Here is a 22,795-nt window from a genome sequence, read left to right as displayed (position 1 = left end):
GCAATTTTACAACCTCCTCTCCTCTCATTAAATTAATTAATAATTAAGTTCAAATATAGGCATCTTTAATGTCATAATTATATTTCAGTTTTATGGTCACTGGAGTTTAGCTCATTAGAGGAGGCACTCATAAACCATAGCCCTGTTTAGTGGCTGAAGCACATCTATGTCACTGGGCTGATTCCAGTTGGTATTGTATTCTCTCTATTTCTTAAGTAGCACTACCGTTTTGTAGAGAGAAATTTCAGTCTTTGTCCTCAGTGAGCATAAAATAACAATTGCAGTAACAACATCAACAAATGCAACACGAAACAGGTATGATGTGATTCTACGAGTCTCCTTGACTTTTATCATGTCTCCCTGGAATATTTTTGTAACATTAGCCCCACTGTGCTTTCTGATTGGTTCAACTTCTCCCACCCCTACACTTGGCATTAAGCACAAAGTAACCACGTCAGAGACTCATGAGTGATGTCCTCTCACTGACTTTATGATTTACTAAGTCAGTACTGGCATTTCACACAATATGGTAGGCTGTACATTACTTTAGATGGAGTGGATTTATTTCAGTCATTATCACTGATTAAACCAGCTTAGTTGAAGAAGCAAAACAAAACTTGCCTTTGAAATCGTTCTTATTTAATTTTGTTCGCCTTCACATAACCCAGGACAGTGCTAATTATTCCTTGATGGAGCTCATATTTCTAATGTAATTCATATGTAAATTCTAATTTGATTCATATGGGAATGTTTGTGTTCCTTGCCTCGTTTCAGGCAAGAACACAAACACAGAATTAAAACTGTTTGGAAATGAAAACTTGCTGTTGCCTTTTTTGACCTGGTTTTGATTTGCTTTGCTTTGTTTTTCCTATAATAGTGCTTAATCACTTTTGAAGCTTAAGATTTTAAACTGTACTTTAGGGGATAAAAACAATATTTACACCTTTAAAGAATTTGAGGATGTTTTGAAGGTGCAAACTGCATTCTCTCAAGCTAACAAAAGTCTTATCATTTAAAGCTTTACTCAAGTTTTCCCTGAAAGAAGATATTCTTAAGAATCTAAGAACCTTAAAATGAGAATCTTCATAAGTTATATTAAAGGAAAATATAATAATCATTCTACTGTCTTGCTGGTAACAGGCTGTCATGAAAATGAAATAAGGATGGAGCAGACCTCAAATTAAAAATTATTTTTTTTAAAATAGTGATAGATTATTATGAGTTTGAATAATCTTTGGTGTTGTAACTGATATTTTTGAAGAATTGTGAGCTAAGATATGCCATGTTTAAAAAAAAATGCACTAGGCTGAACGTGTAACGTATACCAAAAATATCCAGGAAAATCTCTTACCTAATGTCTAGCTAATATGTTTTCTGTCCTTAGATTGAGATCCCTGCCCACAACATGGAATCTGTATTTCTTGAATTTTGGGGGATCTCCTGCTTCTAACATAATGCTCTTTGTAGGTAATAAATGCTGGAGGAGAGGGAACAGACAAACAAAAACTTCTTTAATCAATGAATTATTCAATTAATAACAGAAGTTCTATTATTTTATTTAATTGGTATATTCCTTTCACATCTTACTCATTTGGCATTTTCCTGAATTGTTAAAATATTTAAAATTATTTCTCAAAGCAGAATTTTGCTATCATCATTTGGGACAACTTTTTTTCTACACTGTAATTTTATGATTAGGGAAAAAGTCCCGATAGATAATGAGTGATTATATCTTAGACTTGAGATCAATATAGAGCAGGTGGAAAAACTATAGGGTGTTCTGTCTAAAACTCACAGTAAATTACCAGTACAAGGCAATGCAAAGGGAAGATGTGTAGGTGGCAGGCACATCTGAAGAAACTGAGTGAGAAACTGAAAGCAGAAAAGATCACAAATTGTTATTGAACCAAAACTTGGGTCTGCTTGCCCACTAAGTAAAGCCAATCTAGTGACACCGGGTTGTGGTGAAGGAAAGTACAGCATTTATTATAAGGTGCCAGACAAGGATTATGGGTGGCTCATGCTCAAAAACCCCGAACTCCCTGAAGGATTTCGGCAAAGTGTTTTTAAAGGCCAGGTAAGGAAGGGGAGTCCCAGGATATGTGACAAACTTGCTCACAGTTCTCTGATTGGTTGATGGTGAGGTCACAGGGTGGAGCCACAGGGGTTTACACAACCAATCCTTAGGCTCCAGTAGGTCTGGGGGCTACACACTCTTGGTCATCAGGTAGTTAATTTCTTCCATTTGGTTGTGGTTTTAGCATCTGTAAGACAACTCAGGAAATGTGCATCAGGTACTGTTATCTAGGCACTTCAGAGAGGAACTAAAGCAGAGGATATGGGGGAGGGCCTGTCCTGGGAAGGCCCCGTAGGGTCCTGCTCAGTTATAAAATGACAGTGTGGTTGGTGAGGAGCCAACTATCAGTTTACCTATCTTCCAGGGAAGCTTCAAGGCCAGAGACTTACAAAGGCTCTTTGCACTTTGCCAATTTGGCTTTTAGTCTACCAGATAGGTGTGTGTGTGTGTGTGTACCTGTTCTCTTCCCACTCTATAGTGAGATTGAATTATGCTCTCATGCCCAATAAATTTTTATCTGTTGTATTTTAGACAAACTTTTCACACTTAAGGATGTTTCCAATATAATTAAAGAAGAACAGGAAAATATCTAAGATGAATCACCTGAGATTAAAGAGTTAAATCACCACTAGACCTATTTTCCACTTCAACCATACTGCCCTTAACACTTTTTTAAAGTGAAAAAGTTGATCCCTGCTTCTTCGCCTTCTCTCTTATTACCCATCCACTAGACACTGCTTTGTAATGTGTTTCACACAAGCCAAATAAGCTACAATGTCTCAGTCAAGTAAAAATTACAAACTGTAGAATGGACATAGACAAATAATGACGTATTTGTATTCGGCATCGGATCTTCTTTGCACTGCAGTCATAAAGGAAGGGCCTTTTCTGTCATAACATCCTCACGTAGACTGACTTTGTAATATCTAGGACATAATTACACTTGCATTCAATATGCACACACACATACACGCACACATCATGCCAACATTAGAGCTGTCCGAAACTATTTTCAATAATTGATTTGCTATTTAATTGAACAGCATGACTGACTAACATAGCTCATTACTTTACTCATTAGTTAATTATCGAAGAAAGTAGGACAAGTCAATAAAATGGAAGGCTGTAAATTCCAATACTAATTAGCACCATTTCCTTAGAGACATATTTAAGGGCAGATTGGCTACCTGAATGTCCTAGGACCTCGCAGATGAAGGAGAAAAGTAGATGTACCATAAATCTCGATTACTGGGAAGGAAGATGAGTTGACAGTAAGTAGACATGTAGACTTGTACTTAGCTACTGGGTAAGGAATCATTATTAGGAGAAAGAAGGATCCTTCATCTAGTATATTTTGAAAACAATTTGCAAAACAAATATGCATTGCTTTTTCTTTTAAAATAATGTTTCCCACTTCGGTTTGCACATCCCATTTATGGACATGATCAGGGTAAATGACATTTATGTGTAGCTTTCTTATAAATGGATTCCACCGTCAATGTAATTCTATTAGAGGGAGAAGTGCTTTTCAAAGCTGACAAATAGTTCTTTTTGACTTGTGAGAAAAAGATAGCCATTTATGCTTATTCAATCCACATTAACCTCATGTAACCAAAAGATGTTACTATATATTCATCATTCAATAAGTTACACACATACACACACACACACTCACATACATACATGTATGATGCATGCACACAAACATGCACCTGCCTACATTTTGTCTTTCTCATCACATAGAAGGAGATTCAAAGTCTCCTTGTGACAGTGCTAGTTGTATGCCCTTGGGAAAAAAATCTTCCTTTTATTGGGACTCAACATTTTCTCATCTATATAGTGGGAACAATAGGATCTATGTTTCAGTGTTGTTGAGAAGCTGAAAAGAAATAATAAATGACTTGTTCTAGCCGTGTCTGTCACAGTCCATAGCATGGTTCTTACTCTGTCCTTGGTGAAAGTTCTCGTCAGCCTATGTGAGGCTATCAGATGACCCAGAACAATGGTTGGCTCAGTCACAACAGAAAATCATTTGTAAGGTAAGGGACTCTGGCCATGGAATTATTTATTTAAATGGTCAGAACTTATGGGCCTGGTTATGATTGTATATGTGATATGGATTGTACATGAGAGGTGCTCTGTTAACGCTACCCTTTGCCTGGCTGCTTTGGCCATGATTTTTGGTGGAGCATTTCCAGTAAGAGATGGACAATTAATCTTGCATGAACCTTGATCCCTTTTGCCTTCAGCCTCTCAGAGGTTGCTCAATTTGTTCACGCTGTGGTAGAACTGGACCTAATAGGGTGCATACCTTCACACTGATTTTACACTTAGTTAAATTCCGTTATAAAAATAGAAACGTCAGCCCTTGTGTAGTCTGTGAAATTCTCCCCATGTATTTTCAAGTATGCATGCATAGAGTAGATATAGCTATTATTAACCTATATTATAAATATTAAAACTGGGTGAAGATATTCAAGGATATGCAGTTAATTAAAGGCAAAGCTATGATTGAAATTTATCTTTCTGATTTTCAATGTCCTTTTCATAATCCTAAGTCTTATAGCCATGAAATATTATATCCAGAAGGACGTCCAATATTGCCAAGTCAACTCTCTTGGTTCAGAAAAGGAAATGCAACCTCTGAAAGGTTAAGCAAATTTCACAAACCTTGGGACCAGATGTTGCATAGTTTGGTCTAGACTCTGGATCTCTTTATCTCATGTTCCCTTGTCCCTTGCCTAGTCCACATCCTCCTCCCCTGGGGGTTTGCGTTCATCTCCATCTACTCTTTCTTGTTCAGTCTTCTCTGCTTCATCCCCTTTCACGTCTTGGACTCAGTTTTGGCAGAGCAGCGCTGGGTCTAAGAAGAAGAAGGAGAAAACACTTTGTCTCTTTAGTAAAGAGCTGAAGGTTCCTAGAACTTACCTCTATGGATTTATAACAGCTTACTTTGGGGTGAATATGTGTGTTCTTTAGGCTTTCTTGTTAGTGTAAGTATATATAATGGGTAAGAAGAGCCAAAGGAAAACTCTCAAATTTATCTTCATTTGTAAACCTATGCATATTCTTCTTGAACTACCCCCGTGCTAGATTTCCAGTCTTGTGTCCTACCCTCGTTCCTACAGCATCTTGTGTTATTACCATATCAAATTCCACATATTCACAAAATGCCCCAGGTGCTTTCACTTCTTAGGGCCTTTGTTCATTCCAGACCCTTTACCCAAAATGCACTCCTCTTCCATCTGTCTTGGTCAGAACCCTGTTCAACCTGATAAGGCACATCTTAAACATCACCTTCTTGAGGAAACTCTCCATGACTCTCTAGGAGGAATCAATTCTTTGACCTCATAAAGCATTTTGCTAGTACTGACGTCCACATCCTAGCTAGCCTTCTTGTCTAGTAAATCATTAGGTCACTGTACACGTCTTATTCTTCTTTGTCTACACAAATACTGAGCACAGAAACTGGTGTAAAATGTGACACTTGGCAAATATTAATTCAACAAGTGAATAAATAAACAAATTAAAAATTTGTAAGATGGAATACTTGAAAAGATATTTTGAAACTTTTTGCCTTTTAAAATCTGTGATTAAAAAAAAAACTGAAATAATAAGATTCTGAATTAGAGTAGCTGTGGATTTTGTCATATTTAGAGAAAGTTTTTTCAAGATTATAGCTTTGTATTTCGAAATAGAATTTCTAAGTATGTACATTAAAATACCTTAGTTATCATTTTCTAAGATTTACTATTAAAACACAAATAGAGAAATAGCACTCTAAGTAAATTTTATAATAAACCCAAAGTTAAATATAAAGGAAAATAGCAGCTTATGTTTCTCTGACCTATTATAGTTATAGTTGGCATTATTCTCAAACCACAAGCAATACTTTCTCTTTTTCAAACATGTTTTATAAGTACTGTATTAAGCTGAGGTCTTCTAATGACTATGTGGGGAGTATTTATCAGCATTTTTGAGAATCAGTCCTCAGGTACTAATAAATGAAGGCTGAGAGTTAAAGAGGAAAATGTGGTGGGATAGTGTAATGAAAAGCTCCTGGTTAAAATAGTAAAAAAGAAAAAGAAAAAATACTCTAATGATTTTAGCAAAAACATTTAAAAATACACACCCTTGTATGAATGTTTGGAAATTATGAACATTTCAGAAGAAAATGGTCAATGGCCCATACCAAATAAAATTAATTTGGAAAAAGCTAAAGTAAACTACATTTTCACTATTAAATGGTTGTCTGAATGCATAAATGCAATCACAAGGTACCTTAGTATTTGGAAAACAATCACCAATTGTAGAGTCAAGATATGCCAAAATTTAAATTCTTGGCCAGCGTGAGTTAGCACAGTAAAATTTGTCCAGAATCCTTGAAAGGAAAGCAAGAAGAAAAGTGACAAAATGTCCTATATTCATTAGAAATCTCTTTACATGGAAGAACTTATGTAATGGCATGATACACAGGGAACCAGAAACACAAATGGTTACTAGAATAATATAAATGTTAACTGAAAAATAAATCTAAAATGAAAAGCTTTTATTAAAATGGTTTCCCAAGCAGCATAAAGCAACTGATTTAAAAGTAAAAAATAACCAATATGTGTGATGCATGAAATTATCATTTGCCTGATTGATCCCATTAGATTAACTAAAGCATTTTAGCAAATAAGTTACAGATTTAGTAGGATAAATACATCACCCCAAATAAGAGAATTTATAAAGAGAGGAATATTTAAATGCATATAATAAATTGGGCTCATTATTTGGGTATGTAGATATTTGCTTTACCTGGGAATATTTCTAAGGTAGGTAGAAAAATTGGAAATTTTTGAATAATTTGTGCACTGGAAAATTGTGAATTATGCTGTGATGAACATTGGCATATAAGTATATATTTGAATTCCTATTTTCAATTCTTTTGGCTGTACCACTTTATATTCCCACCAATAATGAAAGAAGGTTCTAATTTGTCTACATCTTTGCCAATCCTTGTTTTCCACTTTTTTTGCTTTAACCATCTAGTACGTGTGAACTGGTATATCTCATTGCGGTTTTGATTTGCGATTCTATACTACCATCAAGTAACTTAGAATCTTAGAATGTCAAAGACACACAAATAGAGAATTTGTTTGACATAACGCAATAATAAGCAAAGTGGTCTCTGTAGTGCAGGTAATATTTGCAAAAAATGATCCAAATCTATAATTATCAAATATAGGCACTAGATTTACAGAAAGAGCAAGAGTGGAAAGTTAAATTAATTATCAGTTTTGCCATGCAATAACTCTTAACTTACCTAAACTTGAGGTACTCTAATTTCCTCATCTGTAAAATTGGGATAATGATTTCTCTTCTTAGCTTGTGCAATTATGAGATAAGATCAAATGAGATAACAGATGTGAAAACATTTTGGGGACTTGAAGGTGCTAGGCAAATATAAGACCTATTGTTATTATGTATTCTTGTGCATCAATTACTTAGCATCATAATAGTTGGTAATAATCATTAAGGGGCATCATTAGAAATGTAGGCATGTCTGTAAGTTTATATGCGGTCTTTCTGTTTGTGCATATTGTACACCTGCACACTTGGTACACTGGCATGTGCATTTATTTTATTTTCCAAACTATGCATTTCTCTTCTAGTAAAGAAGAAGCAACTCAATTTAAGCCCATGTTCTCTGCTATTATACTGCTGGCTTTCATTCTGCACAGCCCTTTTTACCAGTGCAAGATCCAGACATTTCCACTGTAGCCAGAATAAAATGTTCAGGCTGGAATTGTTTGGTCAAGTTTTAGTGGTCCTTTTTCAGAAACTGGGCCCTCAGGCCTCAGCAGCCTTTAATCAGCTGTAACTGGAGTGAAGCCATCAGGCCCTGCTTGTTCTCTGTCAGCTTTACTACCATTTAGAGCATCCTTGATAAATGTACAGTACAAATTTAACAGTCAACCTGTGAGAAAGAAAAACCAAACATCTCAAACACTGAAACTTTCTTCAGCTGTGTCATGAAAAAATCCATGGGCTAGAAATTCCATCGTTGACAAAATAGAAGTTGGCAACATGTGAATAGTTAAGATGGAAAACACAATAATTTTGGTATATCTAAGGGCTTTATAAAATCTGCAAAAATAGAGGAAAAAAGCAAAGAGAATAAAAGAAAAAAGGAAAAGTTGGGATGGACGAAATTCATGAAGAGAGAAACTAAAAGGCTAAGAGAATGTTCTAATGATTTCCTCCGTGGATTAGAAGAAGAAAACCTCAGGGTATATTCTCTAGCCACTCCAGAAGGTGGAAAGTGTGTGGTTTGAGTGAAGAGAATTAATATGACAATTTGGAAGTACTAGAATTTGAAGAATTGCACTTGAGTTACCACTTCATTATTCACTGCCTGTGTGAAACCAAGAGAAACTGAGAAAACTAAAAGGCGATTTTAAGACTCAGTTTTCTCGTCTACAAAATGAGGGTAAAATAATTCTGACCTCATGGAGTTTTTGTGAAGATGAAATGAAATAATATATGAGCTTCATAAACTCTAAAGTATTCTACAAAATTTGGCTAAGTTAACGTTACTTACTAGTGTCCTAAGAGACTAACTATAAATCTACTGAAAAAGAATAATTCATTTTCCTAAGAACTCTGATATTAAACATGGGCTTAAATTGAGTTGCTTAAATACAACATTCCATTCACACTGAAGAGCATAGCCAAGTTCAATCAAGCATGTCTCTGGTGTCACAGGCAGGCTGGGTTGATGGCCAGTTGGTTACTTCTTGGAATGAAAGGGGTGAACGTTGTCAAACCTTTAAAGCAGCTTCTCCCAAAGTATGTTCCAGAGAATACTAGTCATGTGAAATAAAATATCCATGGTCAAATAAATATATTTTATAAATATAACACAATATCTCCCTAATGAAAATTTACAACACATTTTAGTACATCAAAGTTCCAAAGAAGTCCAGCAGTAAAGAAACCTGGTCAACATTTTAGTTATTCACCAATTTGAACTGTGCACTCTGAAATCCCTGGTAACAGGTCCAGTACTTGGCACAAGTGTTTAATATATGTCAACTATCATTATTATTGTAGTTGTTATACCGTACATTTTGTTCCCAAGGAGTTTGGACTACTGACTCGTCAATTTTTTTTTTTTTTTTTGGAAGGGTGACATACCTCTCGTTTGGGAGGAGTTTGTGACACACCCTTTTACTTTGTGTATTAAAAAAATGAAAATCTGGGTCCATGATAATATGTCTGAAGAAAATAATTAGAAGATGGAAATGAAGGTAGCAGTACAAATGTTTAAGCTTCCCCATGAACAGACTTATCAGTTATACACAGAAAGGATATACATGCTTCCTACAAAGGGTAATATCCAGTCATCCATTCATTGGATTATTCGTTTATACAATAATATTTATTTAAAACTCAGTTATATGGCAGATTCTGTGCTAGACAGTCAATTTCTTATGAAAGAAAAGGAAAAAAAAGACTGAGTACCTACCCTCCTGTGTCCAATATTCTATGGAGTAGTCTATTAAATATAAATGTAGTCCTTCTTAAAATTTCACATATCTTTATAAGGCCCTCAGAAAATCCTACGCCTAAATATTAAATACAAAGAAATGAATAGAAACATCATATGGAAGAAACAAGATATAATGGGAAGATAATTGAACCTACAAATGAGTTGAAGGTGATCTGGTTATGAGTCCTAATTTCATCACTTTTTAGCTATATGATTCAAACAACAGCTTTAAATATTTGAAAAATCTATTTCTTCATATGTAACCATATGAAAATTAAATCGTCAAAAAGACCTGGAGGAAACGTAAATGCATATCACTAAGAAAAAGAAGACAATCAGAAAAGGCTATATTCTACATATGATTCCAACTATATGATATTCTGTAAAAAGTAGAACTATGGAGACAGTAAAAAGATCAGTGGTTGCCAGGGGTTGGAAGGGGCAAGGGATAAATAAGTAGAGCACAGAGAGTTTTTAGGGCAGTGGAAATACTCTGGGGGCTTCCCTAGTGGCGCAGTAGTTAAGAATCTGCCTGCCAATTCAGGGGACACGGGTTCGATCCCTAGTCTGGGAAGATCCCACATGCCGCGGAGCAACTAGGCCCATGCACCACAACTACTGAGCCTGCACTCTAGAGCCCATGAGCCACAACTACCAAGCCTGGGCACCACAACTACTGAAGCCTGTGTGCCTAGAGCCTATGCTCCACAAGAGAAGCCACTGCAATTAGAAGCCCATGCACTGCAACGAAGAGTAGCCCCACCTCGTGGCAGCTAGAGAAAGCCTGTGCACAGCAACCAAGACCCAATGCAGCCAAAAATAAAAAATAAATAAAATAAATAAATTTATTTAAAAAAAAGACAATACTCTGTATGATACTACAATGATGGATACACGTCACTATGTATTTGGCTAAACCCATGGAATCTACACCACCAAGAGTGAACCCTAATGTAAACTATGGACTTTGGGTGATTATGATGTGTCAGTGTAGGTTCATCAGTTGGAAAAAATGTACCATTCTGGTGGGGGATGTTGATAATAAGAGAGGCTATGAGTGTGTGGCAGCAGAGGATACATGGGAAATTGCTATACTTTCCCTTCAATTTTGCTGTGAACCTAAAACCGCCCTAAAAAATGAAGTCTGGAGGCCAGAAAGAAGTTGGCCAACATATTCAAAGTGCTAAAAGAAAAGCAAACAAACAGACAAAATACAACTGTCAGCCAAGAATCTTATATCTGGCAAAACTGTCCTTCAAAAGTGAGAGAGATGAGGACACGGGGAGTGGGAAGGGTAAGCTGGGATGAAGTGAGAGAGTGGTATGGACATATATGCACTACCAAATGTAAAATAGATAGCTAGTGGGAAGCAGCTGCATAGCACAGGGAGATCACCTTGGTGCTTTGTGACCATCTAGAGGAGTGGGATAGGGAGGGTGGGAGGGAGATGCAAGAGGGAGGGGATATGGGGATATATGTATACATATAGCTGATTCACTTTGTTATACAGCAGAAACTAACACAACATTGTAAAGCAATTGTATTCCAATAAAGATGTTAAAAAAAAAAAGTGAGGGAGAAATTAAGATATTCATAGATAAACAAAAGCAAAAGCCAAGGAAGTTTGTTACCATTAGATCTGCCCTGGAAGAAATGCTAATGGGAATCCTGTAATTTAAAATAAAAAGACATTAGACAGAATCTTGAAGCTGTATGAGAAAATAAAGATTTCAGTAAATACAAATACATGGGCAATGAATAAAATTAGTATTGTTGTAGCAGTGGTTTATAATTACACTCTTTATTTTCTACATGATTTAAGAGACTAATGCATTTAAAACAATTATTAGTTTATATTTGGGGGCACACAATGCATAAAGATGTAACTTTGTGACATCAACAATTGAAAAAGGAAGGAATTGAGCTGTAAAGCAGCAGAGTTTTTGTATGTTATTGAAGTTAATCTGGTAATTTCAAATTAGAGCTTTATAGCTTTAGGATGTTCAGTGTTATCCCCATGGTAAACATAAAGCAAATAGCTAAAAAATATATACAAAAAGAAATAAGAAAGGAATTTAAATGTTTCACTTCAAGAAATCAACTAAACATGAAAGATGACAGCAATGCAGGAAATGAGGGAGAAATAGCAATAAGACATATGGACAACAAATAGCAAAATGACAAAATTAAGCCCTTCCTTATCAGTAATTACTTTAAATGTAAATGGATTAAACTCACCAATCAAAAGGCCGAGATTGACAGAATAGATAAAACATGTGATCCCACTATATGCTGTCTACAAAAGACCCACTTTATTTTATTTATTTATTTTTAAGGTGATGGATGTTTTAATTATCTTGATCTTGATAATCATTCCACAGTGTATATGTCTATCAAATCATCATATTATACATTTATACAGTTACATTTCTCAGTTATCCCTCAATAAAGTTTTTCTTAATTTTTATTTTCAGTACGTTATATTGACTCATAAAAACATTCTAAAAATGTACAATTTTTCCTTTTTAACAAAGTATAATAAAACATAAAAACCCCAAAAACAGAATACTTGACATTTACAATTCAAAATCAAATTAGTAGAATATTAAATATTTACAAAACTGTATCTTTTAAAAATATTTATAAAATTACATGCAATTTTGTAGAATTGACATAAAGAATGGCTCAAAAATGGGAGAATTTTCCTTCATTCCTAAAAAGAAAATATGTCCAATATAAGCTGTGAAGATTCTTGAGTACATGAGGTCTTCAGTTTCATTACCAAAGCCTGTCTTTGTGCATCTAAGAACTTTACGCATGTGAGGGGCTTCTTAACACCCGGATGACCTGGCCGGCACGCCCCTCCCTCTGATAACAGTGTAGTAACATTGACCTTTGGCCTCAACAGGCACAGTACATAGTTTGCGAGTGTTGATAAAGATAACTCACTTTGATTCAGAACCTCGGGACTTTTCAGTAATGGAGCCTCTTCAGAACCCATGGCTTTAAATGTCCCCTGCCTCATTCTTTGGGAGTCATCTGCACTTTGGAAAGGATGGCCAATCTGCTCAGGTTCCACAGGCCCATCCACTGGGGCGGGTGGTCAAGCTGAGCAGGGTCACAGTTTCCCTTACAACCTTTAAGACTCTTCAACACTTAACGCCATCAGTTATCAGTGTGTAAAACTAGCAAGGCATCAAATAAGCCACCACAGAAGCAGGAGGAGTGACAACAACAGGGAGCGAGGAGGGTGCAACCCACTTCCTGCTCAGCAAATGCTCGCTAGCAACACTGCAGTGAGTGGACAGATGAAAGCCTCAGTCAGCCTGTGCTCAAACAGGAACGCATTACAGCTTGTATGATGTTAGGCAAAGTTACTACCTGCTGTGCATCTCCATACGTAGTGTGCAGTGTAAACTAACTAGGTGGACTTCTTGTGATAAAGGACCTAGAATTATAAATAGTGAATAAAAATACTGAAAATAAAGTTTAAAAAAACATTTTAAACTAAGACTTTGGCCTACCAAGAAAAAAAATTCTAATCTCATCCAGAGATTCTCACATACACTCAGAAATAACGTTTAGCCAAATATCCAGGCTTAGTCTAGTCAAGTTGACATAGAAATTTATAAATTTTACCATTATAACAGGGGGCAGTTGTATACGTTTTCTGTTTCATGGGGTCCTGTCTTCACTCACAAGTTTGAAATCCTTTCCTTCTCCACACAGTAAGAGACCCGCTTTAGATCCAAGACACAAATAGGTTGAAAGTGATATGATAGAAAAAGATATTTCATGCAAATAATAACCAAAAGAGAGCAGGGGTACCTATAGCAATATCAGACAAAATATACTTTAAATCAAAAAGTTACAAGAGACAAGAAAGACATTATATGTTAATGAAAGATTGAATACAGCAAGAAGATATAACAATTATAAACATTTATTCACCTAATAGAGACCATCAAAATATATGAAGCAAAAATTGACAGAATGAGGGCTTCCCTGTTGGCGCAGTGGTTGAGAATCTGCCTGCCAGTGCAGGGGACACGGGTTCGAGCCCTGGTCTGGGAAGATCCCACATGCCACGGAGCAACTGGGCCCGTGAGCCACAATTACTGAGCCTGCGCGTCTGGAGCCTGTGCTTCGCAACAGGAGAGGCCGCAATGGTGAGAGGCCCGCGCACCGCGATGAAGAGTGGTCCCCACTTGCCGCAACTAGAGAAAGCCCTCGCACAGAAACGAAGACTCAACACAGTCATAAATAAATAAATAAATAAATAAAAGAACGTGAATTTCTTTAAAAAAAAAAAAATTGACCGAATGAAAAGATAGACAATTCTACAATAATAGGTGGAGAATTCAATACCCCACTCTCAATAATGGATAGAACAATTAGACAAAAGATAATTAAGGAAACAGAGGACTCAATGCCATAAACCAACTAGATCTAACAGTTATATGAACACTCTATCCAACAAACAATACAAATTCTTCTCAAGTGCACATGGCACATTTTCCATATGTTAAGCCACATATGTTAAGCCTTGCTTGGAGGCAAGGGGGAGTTATTGTTTGATAGCTATAGAATTTCAGTTTTATAAGATGAAAATAATTCTAGAGATAGATGGTAGTAATAGTAGCACATTATTATTATTATTACAAATGTATTTATTACCACTGAACTATATACTTAAAAATGGTTAAGATGGTAAATTTTACGTTACGTGTATTTTACCACAATGAAAAAAAAATGGAGAAAAATGATGTACAAAGCTAGCAACAATGGAGAAGCATTTTAAAATAATTCAATGTAGAAAACATAAGTGAAAGATTTTATTTCTAGGCACAAATCAAGAATACCAAAAACAAACAAAGAAACAGACAACCTTAAAATTTTTTTAAATATACAATAACTCAGGGAAAACTCTACTCTGAAAGCCTTCTTGCTGAGTTTACTATACTATAAACTTCTTCCAACAAAAAGATGACTGGGAATATTTTGGCAAACCTACTTCTAGGAGTTTACTCTAAAAATTCACCTGTGATATACAAAAATACATGTGAGCAAAGTTACTAATTGCAGCATTGCTAACAGCTGTAATATATTGGGGACCTTGTAAATTTTTATAAATTGAAGTTTGGTTCAATAAACTATATGAATACACAAAATGGATTACTAAGCTACTGTAAAAGAAGGAGGAGAAAGGGGATGAAGAGGAGGAAAGAAAGAATTTGATTTATATAAACAAATAAGGAAACATTTCTAGAATTGATTGTAAAGTAAAAATCAAATCATAAATGAGTATATGTAGTACTTCACCTTTTGTGTGAGAAAGCAGGGGCAATAAAATTGTCAAATTTGTTATCTGAAGGAGTGAATGAAAGTAGGATGAAAGGGTTGAGGATTGGGAATAGACACCTCTTGAGTATACTTTTTCTGCAGTTTTGACTTTTGGAGCCATTTTTATATTTTACATTCTCAATAAAATAAAATAAAATCAACAAGAATGTAGTAATACCCTAATAGGGAATACAAACATAAGTAAGTGAATGCATTTTAAATGAATGGCATAATCACACTGGTGAGAGAGGTTAAATGAATCTACTACTAGTTTTTGAACACAGTATTTTGATTATACATCCTAGAATGAAAGAACAGTAAATATGTTTTGAGTTCTAGTCCGGAGATTTGTTTTTACTCTGGCATAGATTAACTATTATGAAACTACTTTCGATGTACTCTAGAATTGAGCAAGGGACTAAACATATTAAAGATACTGGGAATTACACAACGGAAACGTGGAAGACCAGTCTGAATTCTATGGTGATGGATTGGAATTAGAGGTATAAGGATGAAACTCATGATTTCATCTCTAGGTAAATAGATAGATAGATGGAGATGATAGATTAGATAGATAGATAGATAATAGGTAGGTAGATAGATAGATGAATATGATAGATAGTACATGATAATCTCTATTGCTCAGTAGACAACACTGTGAAAATAAGAACACTAACAAAATCTTCACTTTGGGTTGTTTGTTTTTATCTGCTTCCTCCTTAGCTTCTAAACTTCGTATCTTGTACAACTTAAAAATTCAGGAAGTACAATTATTCTCTCTACATCCTTTCTCTCAGGGATCATGGCCCTTTCATATCTAGATTGATTGGTTGCCCTGAACTCTTACTACTTTTGAGAATCCCCAAAGTCTGCTGTCCCTTACTAGTCACCTTCTCTGACTTCTCAGGCTGTCCTCTCCCTAGACTCCATGCCAACAACTGGAAAATATTCTGAAGGGAGAAGTATCATGCAGAATGTTGGTCTACCTAAGTGGGCTTCCTTTTTTCTCTGAAGTCTTGCTCTCTAAAGCCCTAACTGCTTTGGCAGGTGTTCAGTACTTTGTATCAGATGATTTTTGTATATCATCTTGCTTCTCTAGTTGTTCTTGATGGGAAGATTGATTTTTTACAAACTTTTCCACTATAGCCTGAAGCAGAATCTAGAAGACAAAACCATTCACCACTAATTTTGATTTAGTTATTACATTTCCAGTGTATGATAGTGTTGAAGTATATGTGCCCCTGAGCTAGGAATATATGGGTCTAAATCCAAGGTCCATCCCATACTATGTGACCTTAAGCAAATGTTTTAAATCTTCCTAAGATTGGTTCTTTTCATCTATGAGACGAGATTAGTAGTAGTGACTATCTCATAGCACTATTGTGACACAACGGTAATAATGCACATAATATTAAATATAAACTACGTTTGTAGCTCGTATCATGTAAATACTAAAAGGCACTTGAGATTAATGCAGCTGTCACTGTTCTGCCTTTGCCATATGTTGACCTCACATCAATACTCAAAAAGGAATTAACGTGCTTCTAAGACTTTAAAATTGATGGATCCGTGTATGCACAAAAGAGATATATGTTCTTAAAATACCCATTTATGAAAAGTTTCATACAGTTTTACTTTAAATTGAATGCTGTTCCACTTCAGAAACTACCCATTGAATAGTCAAGTTTAAAATCATGTTTTTACATGGCACTAACTTCAAGAACTATAGAACTAAGGATATTTTCTATCATGTTATAATCACAGGGTAGCTCTTTAAAAGGTCATTCATAAACTACACTTAGGGAAGAACTTTAGGGAAAAGGGAACATTGAAAAATGTGTTTGGGAGGACCCTGTTCCAAGTCTGGTATTATTCTGTAATCTGATTTGACTAGGATAACAAGAAAGTGCTGAGCGAAATAAGTTCAGAATGGCCGTGAAGAAATAACAAAAGGTGATCAATGCATTTTTTTCCTTACAAGACTTCTCGTGCAATAGAACTTATAGAGCATTGGAAGAGAGTGTAAAAAAATCATTAAAGAGTTTGTAAAAGATCACAAGTTTCTAACAGGGCACACAAAATTAGTCTTCAGTGAAAAGAAGGTTAACATGTGAAACTAAGAGTCTTCTTACTGCACCCGAGGAAGGGATAAGATCCTTCTAAACACATTGCAGTTATTTACCTGAGGATTTCCTGGAGAAATGATTCCTCAGAAAGAAAATACTATTTTTTACAAGGTATTTACTAGATGATTATTGGAATGTTGGAAATAGCAAATTGGAAATAACTTCAATGGGTAACCACAGAACGGACTCCGGGGAAATAGTAGCATAGTCATGTTAGAATATTAAATAAAACCTAAAGCAGTAGTTAAAAGTCTGTTACTACGTATAAAATGCTTACTTATGTGAACATAAACAGAATATAACATTGTATCTATTCGATAATCAAAATATATAAAATTGTGTATTTAATTCGATGTGGATTGGCAAAAGCTTAAAATAAAATAAAAGCATAAAAAATTGTTAGTATGTATACACTAATATGTATGAAATAGATACCTAATGAAAACCTGCTGTATAGCACAGAGAACTCCATTTTGCTGTACAGTAGAAACTAACACAACATTGTAAAACAACTATAGCCCAATTAAAAATAAATTGTTAGTATGGAATCTGAATATTTCCAAATTTATTTTTATTTCTGTTATTGTTATGTTGTTATTATGGGTTAATAGTTTGAAATATGATAATCCCACAGATAAATAATGATGGTGGGCAGAGTATAGAATAAAAGCTAACTCAACTCTAGTAAAAATATCCTCTGGCTATAGTTCACTATATTCTGATACTAGCAAGTCAGCCAATACTAAGGTCTTTCTATCAGAGTAATTTTTATTCTTAAAGTTTTCATCTCTTAATTTAAATATTAAAATCTATCCAAGGAAACAATCCAACATTTGTTTAAGATAAACAACTTAAAATATTTCTGAAGAATTGACCCTTAAGCCGCTAAAACTGGGTATAGGCTTTTATAATTTTCTATTAAATTCCCTTATTGTCCTGCCTGAAGATTTTACCTATCACAGAATTGGAAAGTATTCACTGGGTTAAATACTACTACAGAGAAAGGAATTATTATAAGCACCTTATTCTATTAGGAATTTGGAATTATGAATTTCAGACCAGGTCCCAGTATACAGAGTGATGCACTATTTTTTACAGTGACATGGAAGGCCTATGGAATACCATTATTCTCATCCTCAGAAACCAAATTTCAAAAAGGAGTCTTCTGCATTAACTGTTTGAAAAGAGGCCTAAGTACAAAGCACAAGATTATCACGCTCTCTCACACTCCAGAAAAAAATCCAATTTATCAATCTGCACAGAATAGCTTTGCAGAGTTGAGACAGAATAATCCAAAAATCTAAAACCATTATGCTTAACTTCAGGTCATTAACATAATGTGCTTAATGAAAATTTGTTTGCCATTGTTTACTAGGAAGAAATTAAGGTAATTTAAATGCAGAATTCCTTACCTGATAAACGACTTGAATCCTAGCTATAAATAAATAAAACAAGTGTTCAGAATCTTAGAGAATGAAAGGTTCCATAAGGACTGACAAATGTTTTAATAACACATGAATTTTTATGCCATTGGTGATATAACTGGAAATAAAAAAGTATATTAAATATGAACAACATATAGAAATATCATAGTTTATCATTTCAAATTTTTTTATTTCTGAATATCCAAATGAAATATGAAATTTGAGATTGAAAACATCTCATTCATTATTCAAACCTTATTTAAAACAACTCTGCACAAACCAAGAAAGAGGAATTTTCACTTCTTTCTCTCATAGTGATAGAGAAATGATGACTGGAATCGTTTATCATTTATTATGTTTTCCAGGAACAATGCAACCCAAGGCAAGAGCTGAGGGACCTAGTATCTCAAATTTTAAGAACCCACTGACAAAAAACAGCCATTTGATATTCTAATTTCCCCCCTCATTCTGAAATAGTATTCGTTTTCTGCAAGCCTTTATTTTAGAATTCCTCAAACTTCAGATGATTTCCAAGCCAGAATTGATAGAGGAAACCAAGGCCCTTGGGTAGCCTCAGATGTTGGGAAAACAGGCCAGAACCATAAAAGCACTCATGTCAAATTTGGAATTAGTTCACTAACTAGCTGAAAAAGAGGTTCAGACATCATCCATAACATAATCGTCAACATGAAACATTTTTAAAGATTAGAATGAAGCAACAGAAGATAAAACAGATGAGAAAGAGGAACATAAAGAAGACGGGCAACAAAAATGAAGTTCTGCAATGGGTATTTCAGAAGGGATGAGACAACCCGTTCCAAGTTCATGACCATAACCATTGCCAGTTCAGACCCCTGCTTCCAAGGAAATCCCTGTGTTACGTTTAAGGGATGTTCCCCAGCATCGTTAGGGAAGCTGGGTAAGTTGGCGGGGAGCAAGGGAAATCAAAACCCTTCAGGTCTAGGACCACACCATCTACCACAGACAGGCACTGCCCTATCCAGAAAAAACTATAGTGGTTGACATTCAGAATGGTCTTGAATGAAAATCAATTTAAATTTTGCATGCTTTGTTTTGACATGAAAAAAAAATGAATAGTTGGGTAGTTTACAAATGTTTCCATCAAAAATAGTTAAATAATGGTTTTTCATGAAAAGAACTTGTCACAAATAATCCAGGAAAGTCTCTTATCTAATGTCTAGCTAATATGTTTTCTATCCGTAGATTGAGATCCCTGCCCACAACATGGAATCTGTATTTCTTGAATTTTGGGGGATCTCCTGCTTCTAACATAATGCTCTTTGTAGCTAATAAATGCTGGAGGAGAGGGAACAGACAAACAAAACTTCTTTAATCAATAAATTATTCAATTAATAACAGAAGTTCTATTATTTTATTTAATTGGTATATTCCTTGCACATCTTACTCATTTGGCATTTTCCTGAATTGTTAAAATATTAAAAATTATTTCTCAAAGCAGAATTTTGCTATCATCATTTGGGACAACTTTTTTTCTACACTGTAATTTTATGATTAGGGAAAAAGTCATGATAGATAATGAATGATTGTATCTTAGACTTGAGATCAATATAGATAAGGTTCAATATATATATATTTTTAAATATATTACCCAATATGTAACCCAAAAGATCTTAAATTATTAGTATATTTTACATTATTTCCAAACTGAGCTTGGAAACCATTTTTTGGTTTTTATGTTACAGGGACTCACGTCATGCATAGTTGTTATAAACTTTTTAGAGAAAGGTCAATACCAATAAGCAAATTTGAAAAAAATGTTTTCATATCTTCAATGATAAAGCAATTCTGAGGCAAACAAAACTTACATTAAAAAAGAAATTAATACTATGTTTAAACAATTTTTCCAATGGATTTATGCTTTTTAGGGGTATAATACCTATTCTTTCTCCTTATTTGAAATATGTTTTAATTTAAAATTTCTAAGGTTTGTCAAAATAAGTTGTCTTTATTTTTTATTAATTTATATTTTGATTACCAAAATATTCCATTTTGTACCCAATATAGCTATGGTGTTTTAAAGGCATTAGAACTTTTTTTTTACTAACAGAAATCCAGACTTTTATTTGTCTTTAAATAATAACTGATCTCTAGAAGTATTTATCAGTTAAAATACGACTCACAAAAAGCCTTTCAATTTTACATTATATTAATAAACTAAACTAAAATATTCCACAAGACTTTTTCACATCAGATATTTGAATTTCAAGATCTGAATTCTGATAATACATACTTCTCTCATTGGTGTCATTCAAAGTGTCACCCGTTTCCTTGCATTTTCTCAAAGCTCAAGCTGCTATAAGAATTGTAACTTTGGTGCAATCTCCATAAACCAATTAACTATGGTGTTTACTTGTTCTAAGAAAGAGCAAGGCTTGGCGGAGGGGGGGATGTGGTTGGAAGTGGAGAGAAGAAGGACCCACACATGGAGGAAGATGGAAGCTAGCTTAACAGGCTAGCAGATCTGTAGACACAGAATAACGGGGTCTCAACCCTAATGAGCAGAATCAGGCAACTTTAATTCATGTCTTTTTTTTTTTTTTTTTTTTGTCTCCCTGACCACAAAAGGGAATATAGGACCCTGTTTAGGAGGGGATTAGATTAGTCCTATGTGGTCAAAGGGAACAATACTGACATGTTAGTTGATCAGAAAGATGTTTTCACACTGTTTCTCATAGATGGTCCCTGGAGACAACTTTCTTTCTCTCTCTCTGTCTGTCTCTCTTTTTTTAATTACCAAGCATGACATTCATGGTTATTTCTTCTTTCCACCCAGTTGCCTACAAAGGGTCCAGCTCTCGGGCCCCTTGTTGGTCAGGCCTGGGGGAGGAAGTGACAGAAGGCCGGCCTTATTTACCTTAGTGGCTTCCCGGTGTAATGTGGTTAGTCACGTGGCTAATGGGAGGACACCGCGGGTCCTCACACACTGTGCTGCACAATGAAGACTCATTCATATTTAATACAATAGAGTGTTTAAGTCAGTCCACGCTTTGCGGAGAAGATTGGCTTTCTTTGTGTGGCGTCTCCTGAGAGGGTTTTCCCCTCCTCCCCTTGCAGACAGGCATATGTTCCAGCTCCTGCCTGCTGCAGCTGGTCAAGGAAAGAGCAGGCTTCTTTCTTTTCCTTTTTTCTTTTTTTTTAAACCAATGAATCGATGGCTGTGGTGTGAAATGTGGCCTGAAACGGTCCGCTCTGCCCCATGGACGCATATATTAGCCTTTGCTATTCTAATATTTCACAGCAAGACATCTTAAGAGGAAGCGAGGCTCGTGTCCCTTAAGTTTGCCATTGTGCAACAACAATCTGTTGAGCACAAAAGAAAAATAAATAAATAAAAGCTGGTGAGATGTTGACCTTGTTCTCTTAATATTATACATGTATGGTCCTCCTTAAGTGGGGCTCGGGAGAAAATAAAGGGAGAGCTTTGGAGGGGCGGGGCAGAATATTCTTACTCCACACAGAATTTTAAAACAACCAAATTGAAAAGAGAATCCCAACACACTACCACTTGGCCCTCGGATTTGATTTTAGAGAAAAAAAAAAAAAAAAAATGAGGTCTCATTAGTCCTATTGGGATAGATAATGGATACACAGATTCTGTCACACCCCACTGGATAAACTGACATTTTTGAGAGTAATGGAAATTAATGACTTTTGATTTCTGAAGTACAGATTTTAATGGTCTTAATTCTTTAAGTTTCTTTTCAAATTTGGTTCAGATTTAAAGCGTGAAGTATTGTATCTATCATTCTCTACCTTCAATCTATTTCAAATAGACAACCATTATCCAGCTACCTCAGCGAGACGCTGAGTCAAAAAAGTAAGGTGACACTTCTACTTACATAGTAGGATAGTTTAAACTCTATTTGGATAATAACGATGGGCTTTCAAAAGGAAAACATGAATTTTAACATCTTTACTCTCAAATATTGTGAGATTACTAAAGTCTTAGAGTTCTAAAATCTTTCATAAACTCTTATGTACCTCAAGTCCTCTGGCTATAAGATCTTGTGTAGTGAATTTTTATAAGAAGGGTCATGATGAAGAGTGTTTCTATTTAGAACACCAAAGAACAAACAAAAATCCTAAGATAACGAGCTTACATTTGCAGCAGCAGTGGTTTTGATTCAACCAAATAATGTATTCTGCTGAAATGACTATACATAAAGTAATAACTACGTACACATAAATAAGCCCCACTCTTTGATTAATGAAAGATGGAGAATTATTGACTATTGGACTATGCAAC

This window comes from Balaenoptera borealis (genome assembly GCF_965194805.1).
Source record: "Balaenoptera borealis genome assembly, chromosome: 12".
NCBI lineage: Eukaryota > Metazoa > Chordata > Mammalia > Artiodactyla > Balaenopteridae > Balaenoptera > Balaenoptera borealis.
The sequence above is the reverse complement of the archived record's forward strand: the minus strand, read 5'-3'. Positions refer to the sequence as shown.